The sequence below is a fragment of the Salmo trutta genome, chromosome 12, assembly GCF_901001165.1.
Source record: "Salmo trutta chromosome 12, fSalTru1.1, whole genome shotgun sequence".
NCBI classification, from domain to species: Eukaryota; Metazoa; Chordata; class Actinopteri; order Salmoniformes; family Salmonidae; genus Salmo; species Salmo trutta.
In genome coordinates, this window is record NC_042968.1 from 54,585,041 (window position 1) to 54,609,475 (window position 24,435).

Consider the following 24,435-nt stretch of genomic DNA (forward strand, 5'->3'; position numbering starts at 1 on the left):
TCGTTAAGGACTGGGGAGTTTTTCAGGAAAAAAAATAAACAGAATGGAGCTAAGCACAGGCAAAATCCTAGAGGAAAACCTGGTTCAGTCTGATTTATACCAGACACTGGGAGATGAATTCACTTTTCAGCAGGACAATAACCTAAAACACAAAGCCAAATCTACACTGGACTTGCATACCAAGAAGACAGTGAGTGGCCGAGTTACAGTTTTGACTTAAATATGCTTGAAAAATCTAATGGAAAGACCTGAAAAGGGTTGTCTAGCAATGATCAACAAGCAATTTGCCAGAGCTTGAAGAATTTTGAAAAATAATTATTGGCAAATGTTGCACAATCCAGGTGTGGAAAGCTCTTAGAGAATTACCCAGAAAGTATCCAGAAAGACTCACAGTTGTAATCACTGCCAAAGGGGATTATAAAATATATTGACTCAGGGCTGTGAAAGATATATTAGTGTATTTTTTTCATTTGAATTTTTACAAATGTTCAAATGTTTCTTACACTTTGACATTACAAAGTATTTTGTGTAGATCATTGACAAAAAATGACAATTAAATCAATTTCAAATCAAATCAAATTTATTTGTCACATACACATGGTTAGCAGGTGTTAATGCAAGTGTAGCGAAATGCTTGTGCTTCTAGTTCCGACCATGCAGTAATATCTAACAAGTAATATTAACCTAACAATTCCACAACAACTACCTTATACACATAAGTGTATCTTCATCCCTAACTACAACGTTTTCAGACAAGATAGAACGACCAAAGGGGGCGGTGTTGCAATCTACTGCAGAGATAGCTTGCAGAGTTCTGTCCTGCTATCCAGGTCTGTACCCAAACAATTTGAACTTCTACTTTTAAAAATCCACCTCTCCAAAAACAAGTCTCTCACCGTTGCCGCCTGCTATAGACCCCCCTCGGCCCCTAGCTGTGCTCTGGACACCATATGTGAACTGATTGCCCCCCATCTATCTTCAGAGCTCGTGCTACTAGGCGACCTAAACTGGGACATGCTTAACACCCCAGCCATTCTACAATCCAAGCTTGATGCCCTCAATCTCACACAAATTATTAATGAACCCACCAGGTACAACCCCAAAGCCGCAAACACTGGCACCCTCATAGATATCATCCTAACCAATGTGCCCTCTAATTACACCTCTGCTGTTTTCAACCAAGATCTCAGCGATCACTGCCTCATTGCCTGCACCCGTAATGGGTCAGCGGTCAAACGACCTCCACTCATCACTGTCAAACGCTCCCTGAAACATTTCAACGAGCAAGCCTTTCTAATCGACCTGGCCCTGGTATCCTGGAAGGATATTGACCTCATCCCGTCAGTAGAGGATGCCTGGTTATTTTTTAAAAATGCCTTCCTCTCCATCTTAAATAAGCATGCCCCTTTCAAGAAATTTAGAACCAGGAACAGATATAGCCCTTGGTTCTCCCCAGACCTGACTGCCCTTAACCAACACAAAAATATCCTGTGGCGTTCTGCATTAGCATCGAACTGCCCCCGCGATATGCAACTTTTTAGGGAAGTTAGAAACCAATACACACAGGCAGTTAGAAACGCCAAGGCTAGCTTTTTCAAACAGAAATTTGCTTCGTGCAACTCCAACTCTAAAAAGTTCTGGGACATTGTAAAGTCCATGGAGAATGAGAACACCTCCTCCCAACTGCCCACTGCACTGAGGATAGGAAACTCTGTCACCACCGATAAGCCCACTATAATTGAGAATTTCAATAAGCATTTTTCTACGGCTGGCCATGCTTTCCACCTAACTACCCCTACTGCATTCAACAGCACTGCACCCCCCACAGCTACTCGCCCAAGCCTCCCCCATTTCTCCTTCTCCCAAATCCATTCAGCTGATGTTCTGAAAGAGCTGCAAAATCTGGACCCCTACAAATCAGCTGGGCTTGACAATCTGGACCCTTTCTTTCTAAAATTATCTGCCGAAATTATTGCAACCCCTATTACTAGCCTGTTCAACCTCTCTTTCGTGTCGTCTGAGATTCCCATAGATTGGAAAGCAGCTGCTGTCATCCCCCTCTTCAAAGGAGGTGACACTCTTGACCCAAATTGCTACAGACCTATATCCATCCTACCCTGCCTTTCTAAGGTCTTCGAAAGCCAAGTCAACAAACAGATTACCGACTATTTCGAATCCCACCGCACCCTCTCCGCTATGCAATCTGGTTTCAGAGCTGGTCATGGGTGCACCTCAGCCACGCTCAAGGTCCTAAACGACATCGTAACCGCCATCGATAAGAAACAATACTGTGCTGCCGTATTCATTGACCTGGCCAAAGCTTTTGACTCTGTTAATCACCACATCCTCATCGGCAGACTTAGTAGCCTTGGTTTCTCAAACGATTGCGTCGCCTGGTTCACCAACTACTTCTCTGACAGAGTTCAGTGTGTCAAATCGGAGGGCCTACTGTCTGGACCTCTGGCAGTCTCTATGGGGGTACCACAGGGTTCAATTCTTGGGCCAACTCTTTTCTCTGTATACATAAATGATGTCGCTCTTGCTGCTGGTGAATCTCTGATCCACCTCTACGCAGACGACACCATTCTGTATACTTCTGGCCCTTCTTTGGACACTGTGTTAACAACCCTCCAGACGAGCTTCAATGCCATTCAACTCTCCTTCCGTGGTCTCCAACTGCTCCTAAACACAAGTAAAACTAAATGCATGCTCTTCAACCGATCGCTGCCTGCACCTGCCCGCCCATCCAGCATAACTTCTCTGGACGGTTCTAACTTAGAATTTGTGGACAACTACAAATACCTAGGTGTCTGGTTAGACTGTAAACTCTCCTTCCAGACTCACATCAATCATCTCCAATCCAAAGTGAAATCTAGAATTGGCTTCCTATTTCGCAACAAAGCATCCTTCACTCATGCTGCCAAACATACCCTCGTAAAACTGACCATCCTACCAATCCTCGACTTCGGCGAGGTCATTTACAAAATAGCCTCCAATACCCTACTCAACAAGCTGGATGCAGTCTATCACAGTGCCATCCGTTTTGTCACCAAAGCCCCATATACAACCCACCACTGCGACCTGTATGCTCTCGTTGGCTGGCCTTCACTTCATAATCGTTGCCAAACACATTGGCTCCAGGTCATCTACAAGACCCTGCTAGGTAAAGTCCCCCCTTATCTCCGCTCACTGGTCACCTTAGCAGCACCCACCTGTAGCACGCGCTCCAGCAGGTATATCTCTCTGGTCACCCCTAAAGCCAACTCCTCCTTTGGTCGTCTCTCCTTCCAGTTCTCAGCTGCCAATGACTGGAACGAACTACAAAAATCTCTAAAACTGGAAACACTTATATCCCTCACTAGCTTTAAGCACCAGCTGTCAGAGCAGCTCACAGATCTCTGCACCTGTACATAGCCCATCTTTAATTTAACCCAAACTACTACCTCTTCCCCTACTGTATTTATTTATTTAATTTATTTTGCTCCTTTGCACCATATTATTTATATTTTAACTTTTAACTTTCTTCAAACTACAAATCTACCATTCCAGTGTTTTTCTTGCTATACTTTATTTACTTTGCCACCATGGCATTTTTTGCCTTTACCTCCCTTATCTCACATCATTTGCTCACATTGTATATAGTCTTATTTTTTTCTACTGCATCATTGATTGTATGTTGTTTTACTCCATGTGTAACTCTGTGTTTTTGTATGTTGTCGAACTGCTTTGCTTTATCTTGGCCAGGTCGCAATTGTAAATGAGAACTTGTTCTCAACTGGCCTACCTGGTTAAATAAAGGTGAAATAAAAAAATAAAAAAATAAAAGTGTAAAGGAATGAATACGAATATGTACATAAAAGTATATAAATGAGTGATGGCCGAACGGCATAGGAAAGATGCAGTAGATGGTATGGCGTACAGTATATACATATGAGATGAGTAATGTAGGGTATGAAAACATTATATAAAGTGGCATTGTTTAAAGTGGCTAGTGATACATTTAATTACATCAAGATGGCAAGATGCAGTAGATGGTATAGCGTACAGTATATACATATGAGATGAGTAATGTAGGGTAAGTAAACATTATATAATATAAAGTGGCTAGTGATAAATTGATTACATCAATTTTTCCATTATTAAAGTGGCTGGAGTTGAGTCAGTATGTTGGCAGCAGTCACTCAATGTTAGTGATGGCTGTTTAACAGTCTGATGGCCTTGAGATAGAAGCTGCTTTCAGTCTCTCGGTCCCTGCTTTGATGCACCTGTACTGACCTCGCCTTCTGGATGATAGCGGGGTGAACAGGCAGTGGCTCGGGTGGTTGATGTCCTTGATTATCTTTTTGGCCTTCCTGTGACATTTTAATCCCACTTTGTGACAAAAGTCAAGGAGTTTGAATACTTTCTGAAGGCACTGTATAGGCCTAATGCATTTCACAGGCCTAGCATCTGGGCGTTAAGTCAGAAACTTTTAACCATGCTGAAACCGCTGAACTGTCAGAACCGCTAATGGATGATCAAACGTACCTGGCAGGCCTAAAAAATGGGTCAAAAACATTTCTTGTGCAGCAAGAAAGCATATTTGAATGTGTGTATTTGAGTTTTTCCACACAGGTCCTATATAGGCTACACAATGTATCGAGCTCTGTATAGTCTTCAAAGGTAGATTTCTGCCCAAAACACACAAAAGCGCAGGCAGCAGGAGTCACAGCAGTGTTCCCTCAGAATTGATTCAACACAATCAACATGTCTGAATCCTAACCAAGTAACCTTAAATCACTGTATCTCTCCCCTTACAGTACCGTTTTCGTACTGTTTTCACTTGTTCTAATTAAGTCCAAATTCAATTTCCGCTGTATGATGTTCTCACGCATATTTAATGAGGTGACATGGTCTATAAAGAGAGCAGCGTATTGGTGATTGGCCTCATGAAGATTCTGAGAAGTCAGCATGGTTATCAAGAGAAAGAACAGAAAAAAATGAAGACATCGGGTAGAGATACAGGTGAGCAGTAAGCACATCCAGGTCTGCAGATGCAGGTCGTCACAACGATTATGACGATCAGCAGGTGAGAAGGTATGGATAAAGAGGTAAGTCGTTAAACAAACAATCTCTTTCTTACCTGTTTATCATGTGATTGGGTATGACGCTTTCTTACGATATAAGCCTATATGGGGTTATATTCAAGTGTTAAATTTAGTTAAGATGTGTTTCGATATGTAGCTATTTTTAGATATGCCCTTCCGGTTAACCGCTCAGACAAGACTTGACTATTTGCAGTCATTTGTGTATTGGGTATCAGACAGTTGATGACAGAGATATGAAAAGTAATATGCCAGAACTCTTCCCCCCTCTCCAATCCCCTTCCTTAAGACCCCTTCCCCCTGACCGCCTTGTGCCTAGATGATCAGGTATCAGGTGCAAATATGTATACATTTGCACATGAATTTGATTACAAAATAATAAATGATCTGAGGTTCCCGTTCTCCTAAAACCTCTCAACATGAGGTTTTGCTGTACTTTGCATTTGTTTTGCATTCATAGAACAAGGGGTACTAATGGCGATAAGATTTTTATTGAGGATTAGATTATGTATTTCTTTGCCTGTATCCTTGTGTATATATACCACACCTCGTGCCTTATTGCTTAATTATAACACTTTGCCCTTATAAGGTATTATGCAACTTGGGCATAATACTCTATGGTTGGAGATATAGATGTTTATGAACAGCTCATAAGGTGTTATTAAATGAGCTTATAGTGCATTATAAGGGGTGTTACCGAAAATACAAAAGGTTGTTAATTTAGTAAAAAAAAAAGAAACACATCCAGATTTATACGAGCTGGATTGATTGTAAGTTTTACTTTTACTTTATGGTTGATGGTTGTCAGATACTGTAAGTGTTATTGGGATTCTAGTACATTATATTTTTACATTCCTGCTAATGTATGTATCTTACATACAGTACATACAAACATATCCTAATAAAATGAAACATCACTATTCTGAACACAGACGTAAATATTTGCTAACAAAGTGGATCAATAGCAGCAGCAACACAAGATAATAATTTATTTGGACAACATGCAAGCTCTGGGCATAAACCTTGGAGCTGGACTTTTAGTGTAAAGCGTCTGTGTGTAGCTGGTGAGATGAGTCAGGCGCAGGACAGCAGATATGAGTAATGAAAGGAATTTACTCAATAATATCACAATACATGTAGTATAAATACAAGGCCACAAATACGGACTGCAATACAATAAACAATTACTCACAAACAAACATGTGGGAACAGAGGGTTAAATAATGAACAAGTAATTGGGGAGTTGAAACCAGGTGTGTAAGACAAAGACAAAACAAATGGAAAATGAAAAGTGGATCGGCGATGGCTAGAAGGCTGGTGACGTCGACCGCCGAATGCCGCCCGAACGAGGAGAGGGACCGACTTCGGCGGAAGTTGTGACACTTAGTTTGTGACTATAGACTAGCTGTAGGTTTCAGAAGGCCTTGGGACCAATATGAGTTCAATACACACTAGTATGCTCAATCATGTCCTGCAGTTGTACATGATCATGATTGATATGTGTCCAGGCGTGTTAGGTGGTGATGAGTTGTGTGTGTGTTAGTGTGTGTATGTGTGTGCACGCGTGTCTGTGCGTGTGCGCTTGTGTGTGCGCGCCTCGGTAAAATCGAGACGCACCTGGCCCGTGAAGCGATCCTGACATGATGAATAATGGAGAACACCACACGGGGCAAAGAGGATAAGTTATCTCGGCAAGGCAACCTTTTTCACAGGGCTTTCTCCTGTGGGTCACATGATTCCTGTGGGGCCAGTAATTTTTCATGAGCAGAGCGTGTCGGCGGCCCTGCCCCAGGAGGAGCGCTCCTGGCAAGGCAGAGCACCATGTGGCCCCAGCCTCCTCCTCAAGCACATCCACACACCTGACAGCCAGCCAGTCCAGTTTAGTGTACCCAGGGGCCCCAACACGGCTCGCTGCCACAGGTCAAATTAATTGTCTGACACCTCTAGAAACTCAAGGAAGCTCTTATGAAACTGAAGGCCAGGAAAGCGGATGAATAAAAGATGCAGAGGAACGGAGGAAACTGAAGAGGTTGATGACAACGTGGAGGAAAAGGAGCCAAAACGGAAAAGTAAAAGCAAGTTTGATACCAACAGAGAAGCCAAGCCAAATGGGGAGAAGAAGAGCCCAGAGTAATTTGAGAGTCAGAGGAGGCACCAGAGGAAGGGAGAGAAAAAAGGGGGAAAGCCACAATAAGGTAAAAGAGAAGAAAAAAAGAAGACAAAGAAAGAAAGCAGGTGATGAAGAAGGGGATGACGAGCAGAACAATAATGACACCACCAAACCCAAACCCAAGAAGAAGAAATCCAAAGAAGAGGACATGACTGATGGAGAAGTTAGAGAAGAGAAGAGGAGAGGAGGAGATGGGGTCCAAAGACAAGAAGTCCAAAGATGGAGGGAAGAAGAAGGCTCAGGATGAGGAGCCCCTCTTGGAAGATCAGGAGGGAGAAGAAGAAGACTCCAAGACAAAAAACATGAAGAAGCAGAAGAAGGGATCAACTGAAAGAAAGAAAAGACCAAGGCCAAGCAGGTGGACTATGCTGCCACAATGAGCTGATGATCTACCACACGAACTCATCCGATGGCTATGAGGTTAAGTACCACAGCTGGGGCATGACAGTATCTCTACATAGTTCAGGTAAGTCTGTAAGGTACTCTAGTTCTAAGCTGCTACCTACAATCACTGGCCACTTTAATAAACTGATCACCAGTCACTTTATACAATAGTGCCACTTTGATAATGTTTACATATATCTTACATTACTCATATCACATGTATATACTGTATTTTATACCATCTATTGCACCTCGCCTATGCCGCTCGGCCATCGTCCAGCCATATACTTACATGTACATATTCTCATTCACCCCTTTAGATTTGTGTGTATTAGGTAGTTGTTGGGGAATTGTTAGATTACTTGTTGGATATTACTGCACTGTCGGAACTAGAAGCACAAGTATTTCGCTACACTCACATTAACATCTGCTAACCATGTGTATGTGACAAATAAAATTTGATTTGATTTGCTGTATTCTGAAGTGGGGCTGAGTTATATTTCTTAAGCCAAGCTGGGCTCTACTGTGTTGTTGTAGGGCCTGTCTGGGGATCCCTCTGTGATTGTCCCTGGATGAAAGCTCAGTGTGTTCTACATGAATGGAGCCCAACAGAGCCTTAGAGACAGACAGGTGCTTGGAGTCAGGCTGGGGCCAGGGCCTAGGTCCAGGGTTAGGAGGAAAGGTTGGCGCAGAACTGGGGCTATGCAGGGGACAGGAACAAGGACTGAGACCAGACAAACAGGCACACAAACACACACACACACACACACACACACACACACACACACACACACACACACACACACACACCAGAAGTAGAACTCTCTATCTTCTACACATCTAATCAGATTCATCAGGTCATATCATTATCACATCTCTTTTTTTACTAATTTATTAGGTCTGATTATATCAGGTCTCTCTCTGTGATCAGGTTTCATCGTCTCTCTTTCCCAGGTTGCTCTGTCTGATCAGGTTTTTTGTACGACTCACTTTCTCTCAGGTTTTTCTCTCCCACACTCTGATCAAGTTCTCCACTGTTTCTCTCTCGTTCTCATTCTCCCCCTATCTCTCTCTCTCTCTCTCTCTCTCTCTCTCTGTCTCACACACGCAAATCAAATCAAACTGTATGTCACCTACACTGAATACAACAGGTGTAGAATTTATTGTGAAATGCTTACTTACAAGCCGTTTCCCAACAATGGAGAGTTAAAAAGTAAGACAATACATAACAATAACAAGGCTAAGGATTACCGGTACTGAGCCAATGTGCAGGGGTACAAGGTAGTTAGATAAAATGCATAGCCATGGCAGGTAGGGTGCTGAAGGTGCTGCAGATGTTCAAGATGTGCTCAATGGTGCAACCTCCTGAGGGGGGAGATGGCTTTCGCTCCTTCTTCACGACTGTGCTGGTATGACACACACACACACACACACACACACACACACACACACACACACACAAACACACACCTTTCTCTGGAATAGTTTTCTCACTTTTCTTGATATTTTACTGAACCTAATGAACTGCTCCTCCATGGACGCGTCTCAACTCTTAGGGCTGAGGCAATGCTGGGGTCCTCCGACTGCTGCCAGAGGAATATAACAAGGCCCCATGTTGTATCATTTATGAGGCTGTACAATCAAAGTTTACCCAATGTCATGCAGTATTTACCAGGGACTTCTATTTACAGCTTCTCGTGTTTACCCTGTACATAAACTATTAACCATGACCTGCATGTTACATAATTCTGCTGACTGGCCAGGGGGTTTGACCTAACCCCCTTGGTTACATTACCCATTTACTATGTACTGTACCATCAGTTATTAATGGTGTAGAATAGAAAGAGCCCTAATGAAGCCTGCTAAAGGAAGAAGACCCATTGCAGGACATAATATTACAAACAAAGTCCTTTGGAGCCTATAACACTACAGGTTCATATTATTTGCATAACAAGAGCAATGAAATGTAATCACACCAAATTCAAGTAATAACAGAAAGCACTTACACTGACTTACAGCTTTAGCAGCAAAACCAACAAATCTACTAAATGAAACACACTTTAGTCACACACATAAACACAGAGTGACACCAGATAAACACATCTACAGTGACAGCAGACATGTGTCAACTCCTCCTCCCCCTCAGACAGACGGGTGTGGTACAAACAAACAAAGCCATATGATACGGATGAGTGCTGAGTGTTCATCTCCCTTCCTCCCTGTCTGTTTCATGGTCAGTCAGTCAGAGAGAGAGAGAGAGAGAGAGAGAGAGAGAGAGAGAGAGAGAGAGAGAGAGAGAGAGTGAGAGATGCACAGAAATCCAGCTCTGAAATGATAAAGAGCCTCAGTTGGCTTGAAGCCAGGCATGGATTCACTCACGGCAGATTCGCTGCATTGGGCTCCCTGGAAGCCAGCCCTCTATGGAAGGAAACGTAATGCTCCTAATTGCTCCATCGCTCAATGATGGAATCCTGCCAATTCTTATGATCTGACTTTTACCCTAGAGACGGATCAGGCCCAATGTTCAGCTGATGCTGTAAAGATTTTCAGGATTTTTCAACTAAGTAACAAATCAACTAATGTAATGATGCGCCCCCCCCCCCCTCAATTCAGTGAGCTTTATTGGGATTGGAAACATATGTTTACATTGCCAAAGCAAATGAAATAGATAATAAACAGAGTGAAATAAACAATACAAAATTTACAATTTACACTGGTGTTTGTTCTTCACTGGTTGCCCTTTTCTTGTGAAAAGTAGATAGGGGAGTTTATCAACATTGGATTTGATTTCAAATTCTTTGAGGGTCTGTGTAATCTGAGGGAAATATGTCTCTAATATGGTCATACATTTGGCAGGAGGTTAGGAAGTGCATCTCAGTTTCCACCTCATGTTGTTGTCAGTGTACAGTACACATGGCCTGTCTTCTCTTGAGAGCCAGGTCTGCCTATGGCAGCCTCTCTCAATAGCAACTCTCTCTCTCCCTCTCTGTATGAGGCGGTGACTGTCGTAGGTTATGTGAGAGGGGCAGGCACAGATGCTAATGTACTTGTCACTCTTTGTGGAGACTTTGGCATCACTCCCAAAGTGCACCTGGCCAGCAAGTGAGTTCAATCGTATTTCCCTAATACGTATGTCAGCTCTGCAGTATTACTGAAAATAAATACTGGAATATATAACTTACTATAACTACTGACTCACAAAGGGTCAGGGTTTTAAAAGGACACACTCCCAATCATGTTCCATATAATCGTATAAACATAATATTGAACTCGAAATGCTCTGTCAATATGTTTTATATTTAGTATTCATTTATTCATATTATTGAATGAGACATATTGTAATTCAGTGACAAATTTCAAGGTATGTATGGCAAATGTTTTTAATCCTAATTCATGAACGTACAATGGATATTTGGGTGTTGCAAATGGGATGTACAATGTGGAATTTGGGCAGGAAATAATGTTTTCTTTGCCAATTGTTAACCCTTTGCATTTCATTCTAATTCACAGAAATCTACCTAAGGATGATTATTTATTACAGTATAATTACTTCCTTTGTTGTGTTGCATTGTGGGTATGAGGGCTGTATAAGAGTGCATTCCTGTAACTTTAAACTCACGAGCCTCATATAAACTGACTAAGTGATGCTGTTCTGACGTCAACTATCAAATCAGTACAATTGTCACAAAAAGCTACTGATCACGTTAACTGGCCTCATAACGTTTACCAGGAGGTACTGGAACTGATAGTGCTTGATGGATATGATCCATAACGAGAGGAGGCTCATCTCCTAATGCATTTGATGGAGGCCTGGCTAGAGTACAGAATGCATTCTTCTATACAGCTACATAACGGACACACAGTGTATCTGGAGTAAGGAGGAACTATGTGACATGGCCGGTCTTCTTTTCAATTAGAGCAAATGAAAAAAGACCACAATGTCATTTCTATATAACACACTTAATCTGTGTTGGTATTATGAGGACCTGCACAGGGACTGTTATCATGCAAGTCACAGGCTCTCTTTATCACTACACACCCATGGACAAGCAGATAGAGTTACACGTATACAGTATACTGTCCCTCATCTATAGTACACTTGGCTACACTTTGTCATTCAACCTGACATTCAGGTCATTCTCCCCTTCACACAAGACACATTATTCATTCCTTTACACTTGTGTGTGTGTATAAGGTAATTGTTGTGAAATTGTTAGGTTAGATTACTCGTTGGATATTACGGCATTGTCGGAACTAGAAGCACAAGCATTTCGCTACACTCGCATTAACATCTGTTAACCATGTGTATGTGACAAATAAAATTTGATTTGATTTGATTCAGTATTTAACATATGATATACACAGATGTACATACAGTAGATACTGTATACATACATACATATTAATGTTTTACACTATATATACAAAAGTATGTGGACACCCCTTCAAATTTGTGGATTCGGCTATTTCTGCCACAAATTGAGCATGCAACCATGCAATCTCCACAGACAAACATTGCCAGTAGAATGGCCTTACTTAAGAGCTCAGTGACTTTTAACGTTGCACCGTCATAGGATGCCACCTTGCCAACAAGTTGGTTGGTGTAATTTTTGCCCTGCTAGAGCTGCCCTGGTTAACTGTAAGTGCTGTTATTGTGAAGTGAAAACGTCTAGGAGCAACAACAGCTCAGCCGCAAAGTGATAAGGCACACAAGCGCTGAAGCGCGTAGCGTGTAAAAATCATCGGCCCTCGGTTGCAACACTCACTACCGAGTTCCAAATTGCCTCTGCAAGCAACGTCAGCACAAGAAATGTTCGTCGGGAGCTTCATGAAATGGGTTTCCATGGCTGAGCAGTTGAACACAAGCCTAAGATCACCATGCGCAAGGCCAAGCGTCGGCTGGAGTGGAGTAAAGCTTGCCGCCATTGGACTCTTGAGCAGTGGAAACGTATACTATGGAGTGATGAATCACGCTTCACCATCTGGCAGTCCGACGGATGAATCTGGGTTTTGAGGATGCCAGGAAAATGCTACCTACCCCAATGGATAGTGCCAACTGTAAAGTTTGGTGGAGGAGGAATAATGGCCTGGGGCTGTTTTTCATGGTTCAGGCTAGGTCCCTTAGTTTCAGTGAAGGGAAATCTTAACGTTACAGCATACAATGACATTCTTGTCGATTCTGTGCTTCCAACTTTGTGGCAACAGTTTGGGGAAGGCCCTTTCCTGTTTCAGCAGGACAATGCCCCCGTGCACAAAGCGAGGTCCATACAGAAATCGTTTGTTGAGATCGGTGTGGAAAAACTTGATTGGCCTGCACAGAGCCATGACCTCAACCCCATCAAACACCTTTAGGATGAATGTTAACGCCGACTGCGAGCCAGGACATCAGTGCCCGACGTCAGTAATGTTCTTGTGGCTGAATGGAAGCAAGTCCCCGCATCAATGTTCCTACATCTAGTGGAAAGCCTTCCCAGAAGAGGGGAGGCTGTTATAGCGGCAGATGGGAGACTAACTCCATATTAATGCCCATGATTTTGGAATGAGATGTTCGACGAGCAGGTGTCCACATACTTTTGGTCAAGTAGTGTGCAGTATATGTCCATATGTCAATATGTATTTAATTACAAATAGTTGTGACATATAGCTTTAATTATCATTACCATCATTACTACCGAGGATGAGTAAAGTTTCACCTTACTCAGATATAGCCTTTATATATCCTACTTGTAATATGGAATGATCAATTAACATTTGCATCATGACACATGTAAGTGGTGGCCCTGGATTGGAACAATCTAGGCAGAGCGAAATGCAACATTTTGGAATTCTAATGGAATTGTGGAGATCACTGCTCAAATGGCATGAATTCCAAAGTTTGCGTTGGGGTTAATTTGTTTTGTCAATGTCAATCCGCCAGTTATTTTGAAGGTTAATTTTAGACACAGACAGGGCAAACTTGTTGGACAGTAATTTAGTGGCAGAAATGTTATTGATGCATTTTGCCCCTTTAATTAGGGAGGGCATTGGCACATAGATTTGAATATTGACCATAATTGCCAAAATGGGGAGCATTGAGAGATATGTGTGTCAATGACAGGTATATTCTCCATTGTTGGAGTCTATCGTATCTGATACACCACAGCTGGCTGTGGAAGACCTGCCACAGAGACACTAGCCATCTGTCACTGTCAAAACCCCAGACTGGCTCTGGTCAGGTGTCTGATTCTACCGCCCTGTGACAGAGACAACATTAGGCCTCTATGCAAAGCCCACTGAATCAGATACTGAATAGGATGTCTTTCAGGTAACACCTTATTTGATCGTTTATGACATTTATATGCAGTGGCATAAATATGACATAAGACTTGTTATGAGGTGTCATGTACAATACATTGAAGTTCACTCATGCCAAAGAAAGTGTTACCATTGATATTTAAGAGGGGACAACAGCATATTGGGATTCCGCCACTCAACCAATCTGGCATGAGACCATCATTGTGCCACACACTAAGCTGATCTATCAGAAGCTCCAATTTACCAGATCTGTCTTCATGTCATGGCTGTCGTAGGAGAGAGAGGACCAAGGCGCTGCGGGTTGCGTGCTCATCATTATAATTTATTAAATAAACATGAACACGGAAAACAAGAAAACAAAGAACGACAGTTTCACAGGCTACAATAATAACAGCAGTGCGAAATACAACTACCCACAATTAACAACCCCAAACACATACCTATATATAGGACTCTCAATCAGAGGAAAATAGAAACACCTGCCTCCAATTGAGAGTCCACACCCAAACATAGAAAAACTAAACTAAACAGAACGTAGAAAATACAACCTAGAACATACCCAACACCCAGAACTAACAAATCACACCCTAAACACAACCAACCACCCCGAACGAACCAAAACAAATACCCTCTGCCACGTCCTGACCAAACTACAATACAAATAATACCTAAACTGGTCAGGACGTGACAGTACCCCCCCCTAAAGGTGCAGACCCCGGATGCACCTCAAAAATCAAATAAATAAATCCCTAACTAAAGGGAGGGAAGGGAGGGTGGCTGCCGTCAACGACGGCTCCTGTTCTACACCCCCCCAACCCACCTATACTGGAGGTGGCTCAGATTCTGGCCTACTGTTCTCCAGACTGTAGGCAGGCTTTCTTGACTCCGGACCGTAGGCAGATTCACTCGGTTCCGGGCCGTAGGCAGACTCATTTGGTTCCGAGCTGTAGGCAGACTCACATAGTTCAAAGTTATAGTAAACTTCGTTCTGATCCGGGTTGCGGGCAGACTCACTCGGTTCCGGACAGTGGGCCGTCTCACCTGGTGCCGGACACTCTGGACGAGGCACTGTTGCCGGACACTCTGGACGAGGCACTGTTGCCGGACACTCTGGACGAGGCACTGTTGCCGGACACTCGGTCCTGGTCTGACGCACTGGAAGCCTGATGCGTGGGGCTGGTAGTGGAGGTACCAGCCTGGGGACACGCACCTCAGGGCTAATGCGGGGAGCAGGAACCGGCCGAGTTGGAGTGGGCTGACTCACTGGAAGCTTGATGCGTGGTGCTGGTACTGGACGTGCCAGCCTGGAGACACGCACCTCAAGGCTAGTGCGTGTAGCGGGAAACACTGGACCGTAGAGGCGCACTGGCGGTCTCGAGCGCAGGACTGGCATCACCCCTACTGGCTGGATGCCCACTTTCCCCTGGCACATGCGGGGCGCTGGTACTGCGCATACCGGCCTGAAAATACCCGGCCTCGTCACAACACCCATCACCCCAAAGCATGGGACCTGTCCAGTCAATGGTCATTTGGAAAAAACGGGGATTTGGCTTGGGACTTAATCCTCACCCAGCCAACCTACCCGTGTGCCCCCCCCCAAAAAAATTATTGGGGTTGCCTCTCCGGCTTCCTCGCCAGCTGTGTTCCCCAGTAGCGATTCCGGTCCCCCCCAGACTTCCTCCATGGGCCCTCTCCGGCCAGAATCTCCTCCCAAGTCCATGACTCATGATATTCCACCTGTTGTTCCCTCCTCCGCTGCTTGGTCCATTGTTGGTGGGTAGTTCTGTCACGGTTGGATAAAGTGGACCAAAACGCAGCAGGAATATGTGCACTCATCTTCTTTTATTTGGTGAAGAAGGAGAACCAAAAATAAACACATACACAAAGAAAACCACAACTATATACAGGCTGGTAAGGCACAAGGCTATACACAGAACAATCTCCCACACAGTACTCAACAAACACACACCTATATATAGGACTCTCAATCAGAGGAAAATAGAAACACCTGCCTCCAATTGAGAGTCCACACCCAAACCTAAACATAGAAAAACTAAACTAGACAGAACGTAGAAAATACAACCTAGAACATACCCAACACCCAGAACTAACAAATCACACACCCTAAACACAACCAACCACCCCGAACCAACCAAAACAAATACCCTCTGCCACGTCCTGACCAAACTACAATACAAATAATACCTAAACTGGTCAGGACGTGACACTTCATCCCTATTTATCTTCTAGTCTGTCTCTCCCTTTTGCTCATACTATCGATCTCTTCTCACGTTGCGGAAGCCGAACGGCATATGAAAAAAATAAGACAGACATGTTCCAGATCAAAACACACAATGTGGGGCCATCGAAGAAGCTGAGGTACGGTATGACAATGGCATCATGGTGGCAGAAACCACTAGTTCAATGTACACTACATTATAATAATCTCAGCATACTCACTGTACTGCAGTCTCAGACTGAGTTTAGAATGCCTGTGGGATATTTCCTCGGAAATGCCACTGAGAGTTAAGCACCATCTGTTCTATGGGGGTTGTGATGGTGATGGTGCTAGAGATGGGATCTGGGTCACATCCCAGTCCTAAAAAGTGAAGACACATAGATTACGTCTGAGTGACTGCAACACACTGGGTGTTGGTAATAGCCTAGATCTATCTTTTGAGGAGTGAATATACATTTTTAAAAACATCTGCATTGCTGCAGGTCATCTGAAAATCTGCAAGTGCGAAATACAAGCGGTTTTATCTAGACCATCATCATTATCCAGTTCAATGTGTTTTGAAATTAGCTTACAGTAGAAGAATGTGCCAGGGCTAATTGTCAATTAACCACCACCTAAATTAATAGGCCTAGAATTTCTGATAACATAGGGTAGTTTATTTAATCTCTAAATTGCTACTTTGGGCGACATTTTATCTCTGCAAAATTGCAAAGCTACGCAATAATAACTTATAAGGCCTAGACTACTGACAATGTTGTAGAAGGACTGGTCTTGTGTTCTTTCATGATGTGACGTCTGTGAGAGACACGCATTGCCGCGGATTTCTTTACACCTCTAAAAAAAAAATCGCTGCATGGACAATAAGTTTAAAGATCATTCAAACGAGTGGCGTTTGGTAACGCAAAGCGGCTTCTGCACAACTGTACAGGAGTCAAGTTTTGCCTCTTCTTCCCAGCCGAGCTCAGGATCACACTACCAAGCGGAGCTCTTCACAAGTTCAACGACTCGACCGCTGCAATTGACTTCATCAACAACAACTTGAAGGAAACTGCTCCCCCAGACTGACTGCAGCAACGAGATTGATATTTAGCCTTTCTGCAGTGCAGTGATGATAGTGTGGTGGCTAATTTCCGCATTACCAAATGAGGATTTACAAACACACCAGTCCGAGTTAAAACTACATCTTTAATACTTAAGATACTTTTGCAAAAGTTATTGACCCCCAATAATGCATTCTCTCGAATGAATCATTTAATGAGGTGATTGCAGAATGGCTACAGGGATCTTTTATAGCAACGATACAGCCCCTTCAACGTACATTGACAAACCACAGATACTTAGTAACAGTTCACAAAGGTTACGTTTTGTATGACAGATATCAATAAAACACATCAGACAGTAACTGCTATGTCAACAGGATTAATGGTATAGCCCAGTATCTGGTCTCCTTAGAACCGTCCCTCCCTGGTACGGTATTGAACAGAACTATTTCATCCAATGGCATATATCAATTGTCAACTCTAGATATTCCCATCTCAAGCAAACCCCCTCTTGACCCTACTCCTGGACAGGCTCACTGGAGGGAGTGAGCCTCTAGGCCATATATTATCACAGGATAAGTGTGAGATCTAAGAGACCATGGTCCCAGACACTGCCATAAACCTCCCCACAATAAAGAAAAGGAGGGTGTGACTTGCTCACAGACATTGTGGAGACAAGTCATTGGTTCCCCAGTAATCACGCCATCCCTTCACATGGTTTAAGCATAGGTAAAGACACATTCCCATGACGACAAGTCTGACCTCTCCCCTCTCTGGGCCCCAAGTGTCTGAGCCCCAGCTAAGGTAGACATGCAACTGAAAAGACACCAGAGTCCAATGGACACTTTCTAATGACAAGTACCTCAAATAAGCATATTATACTAATAAAACATCTTAATTATCTATGTTACCCAACTAATTCTGATTCTGACATTCTGACATTCCCCTCTCAAGGGACTCCGTCCCTTCTAGAGAATCAGAACAGTAACGTTACAGCGGAACCAATGTCTAAACACAGACTACATCACAACAGAAAAGACAGTCATCCCCTCTCAACTTAAAAGAAAATCACAAGATTTAAGAACATTCATTCACATAGAACATACATATATTCTACATAAACCAAATATCACAAAACAATAACTCATTTCATGGGGTTCCTGCACATAACATCCCAAGAAACTCAGCACTGTCTCTTATTACCATCTCCCAACATTTACTAAACACTCTAGCAATTTGTCTGGGAAGGCTATGATACACAGTCACCTGCATGAACCCATGAAGAAAAACTAAAAATGCATACAGTTTATGAGATTCAAAGCTATATTTTCCATAGACAGTGAAAAGCACATAATGAATGCATAATGCAGTGCATGCACCAATGGAGTTTAATACAATAATCTTTAGTTATCTATCACACTCCAATGGATCAGCATAGTATGTTGGAAATGACTATTTCCATCCCAGAAACTATAATTAGCATATCTTGTTGTACAAATCCAGGTAGTGACTCCTAGTTAAAATCAAATGTATATCCATGGTGCCTAATGAACATGACCCAAGACAAACATCATGATTCCACTATTTATAAGGCAATGCCTATAGATCCAAATAGATTAGGATCCTTTTCACTCTCCTGATCAGAGTTCACCCATGTCATGCTTATAATAACATCAACATCCTTAGTTCATAACAACAATCAAAACAATCTCCAATACATTAATTCCTTCACTCATTTAGATATTAACATACTCAACTCAAATCAATCTTTCAGTTTTAAAATTCATTCAATTTCCAAATAAAATCATAATTAGAACTCAGTTAATTATCCAACCAAAATTTCAAAATGACATTGCTCAGTGATTCAAATTTGTCTTATCACTCAAAGTAAAAACTAAATTTAAACACACATCAATATTAGCAGAATGTACATTCATTTTAACATCCAGTATAATTATCCCATAATTTCTACTATTAACAAGTTTATCATGATTATTCTACAGATCAGTATCTCAATGCATTCTTAATCTAAATGACTATAATTTTACGTGGTGTAGACCTCTACAATCAACCTGATACCCCAAAAGTCTAAACAATTATGGGCACAGTTGACCAAACCCCTCTCTCCAGGCACTGATTCTTCTGGCGTCCTCTTTGTTCTTCTTCAGATAACTTTAAAGTTCAAAGTGAATGACCCATTATAATGTCCCAATGTCAATGTTTCACCTTAGATGCCCATTATGTCTTGTCCATTCGTCAACCAGTATACCAGCAACATAAGAAAAGTTTAGAACAGCACCTTTCCCCATGCTCACTCCACGTGGACTCCTCTCACACTCCTGAGAGAAACATGAGAGAAAAGCAGTTGATATCTTAGATCGGATACTGTACACCAGTTGCTGGCTCGGCCATTCCTCTCAGTAGAAATGGTTCGGACAGGGCCATATTCAACGCCTTCGTCACTCCTTCTTCAGCCAATTAGAGGGGGTTTGAGGTACACACACTTTTCGGTCCAATTATCTCTTCCATGCATTAAGATACCGTCTGATGTCACTTTTCATGATAACCTCGAAAGAACAGATCAGAACAATAGTTTAGTTCAGTTCATTCACTACATGATAAATTATTACTTTTACCAATTATTCTTAATACAAATGTCCAAACATTATTCAAAGAGAATAACAACACATTCTATTGACACTATTCTTTCAAATTGGCTAATACTTCCCATCTCAATTTCAACTCCATCGCAGAGCCACAGTATCAGGAAGTTAGACCTATAACCCATCGGGAATAGAACAGAACAAACAACACAACAATACACTCCTTCACATATCACTCAAGGTGTGTAAACTTCAATCCAAATTTCAAAGAACTGAATCCAAACCCTCAAAGGACTGTATCCTCCCCCATTTTTTAACACATAACTCTCCATGAGAGTAATGTATAAAAAAAACACTACTACAAATCAAAAGATAAAACAAAATGTCAAATAACATAATCAAATGAAAATCACAACTCTGAAAACCTCCACAAAGAAAAAATGATTTACCCATATGGTCATAGGAAAACAGACTTCGAGCAGCCTACCCTTAGTGAAAGGCAATGCCCTATATCAGATAGGTCCAAATTACAAATATGTCTAAGAACTTTAAATTCCATCATAATTATACATTTCATGAATTACCTTGAAATCAGTATAACAAATGACCTAAAATGTATTATCCAAATGGCTTTCCCATGAGGCTGATCAGACCACACAGGAAAACCCAGACAAAGGTCATAAGTCAAACCACCCCTTCACAGAATTGTTTCTTACTTTCCTAGACAAAAAAAAAATCAAAATCAAACATCATTTTCTACATGTTGTATCACAGGTTACCCAAGACATTTCATTAACAAAAGAATCCACATCTTTAATTAAAACTCAGGAAAAAAACTTCCAAAAATTCCATGTGTATACCCCTTTAAGATATCTTAGCACTAAATCAAATGGAAAACTCACCAATCCCACAGGAAAGAGAGAAACAAATCAAACATACTATTTTAAAAACACCAACAAATAGTAATAACAAATGTGTTGTGTATGGGTATTTGCAAACCCTAAAGTAAAAACAAACAAAACATTTCCAGGCCTCTTCCATTTTGGTAGTTTACAGCCTCAATCTCACTCACCCAAGATTATAGCCCCGTGAAACATAGACAATGAAATCCCCATTGTCCCAAAGAAAAACACAAACACTTCTTTAGCATTCATTATACAACTGATTCAGAAACCCAAACGTTAACTACAAACAAAACCTAATGATAATTCCACTGTACTCCCTCAAATCATTAGTTTTAATCTGCATCAATGTATATGCATGCTTAATTGACCCTTAGATACAATTATCCTGGTATCATTACTAGACCAATGTCCAACAAATATGTGATAGCTTTTTTCACCTTTGGATTGTTCAGCAATATTTAATCCCAGTCATTTAATAAAATGTAGTTTGAGACGTGTTCTCTCATGTCGCCTTTAACATACATACTTTAGTTGACTTTCATCCGTCCTGGAGGAAAGAATCCTACTCAAACACATCAGATAATACAATGTTTAATTAAGTGAAAACAACACCAAAAATAAACAATAAACAGTAAACAATAAACAAACCCATAACCTCTTTCTAGCAAACAAATCATTTCAACCTGTTGCATAAATTTAGTACAACAATCCTTGTTTAACAAATCTAAAACCTTAAAAAAGTGTGCGTCTCATCAGCATAAGAATCAAAACTAACTTTTTTCCACTCATAATATACAATGTTTTCATTTCCCCCAAAGGTCAATACTGTTCAGCTCATACATGAATGATCTTCCTTCTGTCTGTACAGAGGCTGAAGTTCCAATGTATGCAGATGATACAGTGATAAATGCATGCAATTAACAAACAACCTACACCAGAACTCACTACTGTAATGGTTGAGATGACAAAGTTGCTCAGAGACTCATGTTTGCATCTCAATAAAATAAAAAATAAAACACAAAACACAGTCTGCATGTTCCTCACAAAGAAAACACTGATGCCCCTGAGACAGATGTCTATGTATCAGGAGAAAAGTTCCACGTGATATCTGATTTTACGTTCCACGGCATCATACTTGATTCCAATCTCTCTTTTAAAAGCAAATGAAAAAGGTAATTCAAATAACCAAATGCAACCTAGCTAATTTCCAAAACATATGAAATTGTTTTACTACATAAGTAACAAAACTATGCTTCAAGGTCTCAGAGCAAGTAACGTTACCGATTGAAACGCTATTAGCGCGCACCACCTCGGTTACACTCACCCCCCTCACAAAGCTCGTTCTCGCGCTATCTTGCGACTCTACGCCTTACAGGAACGCGCACGCCGGCACAACTGTGATGAATTCGCACTGTCCCTGTAAAATAAAATTAACTCAACCTGCAATTCACTGTACTGTCCTGACATTGTTCCACGTAATGGAAACAGAGTAATATGTTTTAATACATAAACTTCCTTTTCTAATTCACTGGTGTTACCTAAACATTCAAACCAAGAATCAATAACCAGCATTCACATCACACAATCCTTCCTTCCAGCCAAACATAGCCCAAGCATAGCTCAGCGCACATAACCAATTCTCCTCTCATCTTTTGTTTTACCCGTAAGCAAAAATATAACCCACTACTCAACCAACGTTCTGCCTTACCTCTATAGTAAGATTAAAACCAAACTTCACAACTTCCTCTTCTCTTTCAGCTTCACACTTATGAAATATCCAAGACTTTAAAAATAACTTATAACAATAACATCATTCAACTCTTTCTCTGTACGTCAGTTCCAGCAACAGACAACGTATCATATCAGAATTCCCTCGCTATTATTTTCTAATGAATTAGTCTTTCAATTTAAACTAATCAAGCTATCAAAACGTTACATTTATATCTTAAACAAACGCTAGCAACCGTATCTCTCCAGGCAAAACATACCAATAGTTGAATTAACATTTAGGTCCCTGGTGGATGGGCTAGGATAACCCTGGCCTCCTGCGTGGCAGGCGACAATTCTACCCCTGTACCACCAATGCTATTTAATTGAACAAGACTCCCAGCAAATAAACCCATTCACAATTGTCTGTAGTCGTAAAATCAGGCACGTATTACCGAGACAATTCCCAGAAAATAGCCCTCTTAAAAAATCCAAGATTTACACCAGCGATGATTCTCACATGCCAAATGAATAGATTAGCAGTCAAAGAGTAAAATCAACATTCATAGACTAGGAAACAGATCTTGCGCCTTTTAATAAAAGTAGATGTTTTCTCATCGTATTTCAATGACTTTACTTCATCATATTAAAATCAGCCAATGATAATTAGTTTGAAGGATACCCTAGGCTTTGTCCGACTTTATCAATTACGTCAGATTCCCTCTTAATTCGCTCCAACTTTATGGAAAACGGTGTATTCAATAAATCCAACAACTCCTCTCATACTGGGAGGAAAAATAAAACAGTTTCAGACCTTAAGGGCATTTTTATTTCAACTGTTGTACCCAGACGGGGATAATACAATAAGCATTTATAGTTACATCGTTAGGGTAAGATAACCAAAACTGGACACAATCCAATCAGTATCTAGAGCACAATTTCCCAAACATTGTAGACAGTTTAATAATGCTTAAAACCTCATCTTTATCAAATTATCCATTAAAGATACCAACTCAAAACCCACGTACGTCTACGAATGGTTGGTTTAAATTGTATCTAATTATATTCTCAGCATTACTTTATCAAATCTCTAGTAATCGATTATACACACACATACAATTTATCTTATTTTCACAGAATCCATATAAAACGTTAGAAACTTTTAGGTACTCACACAGAACTTTAAGGATCACCCACACAGGATTGGCCCGATACTCACACAGGACTGGTCCGATGTTCACACAGAACATCAAAACATAATTGAAAGGTTACTCACACAGAGGAAACCTACTCACGCTCACACAGAACGCTCCTACAAAGATTACCTAGTGGTAACTTTAACAAAATACTCACACAGAGTAACCCAGGGCATACCTGGCTAGCACATTTAAAATAATTGGAACTCACCACCTCTGAGGGTCACTTAGACAGTCACACAGACATTCTCAGAACTAGGTCCTTATTCCAATAGGGCTTCACCAAGTACCATGTTTCACACAGAACACACAGTAACCCTGGCCCCTCACCCCCACAGACCGCACCAATCCCCACTGTGATCAATTCAGTGTCAGGACGGCTCTAGGTCGCCCGCAACCGACCAGTGGCAGAGTATCTTTGAGTCCGCAAACTCTCAGATTTCTCTCCTCTGACTCGGCCCTGTTTACGCCTCCAAGGTGCCCCCCTCACAAAGGAATACACACTCAGAGCTCACGTAACAGAGGCTTTTCTAAAAACTCGACTTCAAGTGTGTTTTGCTCACCTCTTTCTTTAAAAAAACTAAGTTCGAAATGTGGTATCCACTCGGCTCGCTGCCTCTCAGATCAAAGGTGGGTCCATCTGCTTCGTTCCCGAAGTGTGGTTTCCCTGAGATCCCAAGTTTGAGGGATCCCTCGTGCACGATTTACCTAGGTCGTCAGGAGTGATCACCAAGTGAAGATTCACATCCCATCCTCGTCGCCAAATGTGGTGGCTAATTTCCGCATTACCAAATGAGGATTTACAAACACACC

General features: G+C 41.6%; 1 pseudogene; it reads left to right on the forward strand.

Moving 5' to 3' along the window:
* The first annotated feature begins 7,409 nt into the window (after positions 1-7,409).
* LOC115202574 (lipoxygenase homology domain-containing protein 1-like) overlaps positions 7,410-24,435 on the forward strand; it is a 64,963-nt pseudogene continuing 47,937 nt past the window's right edge.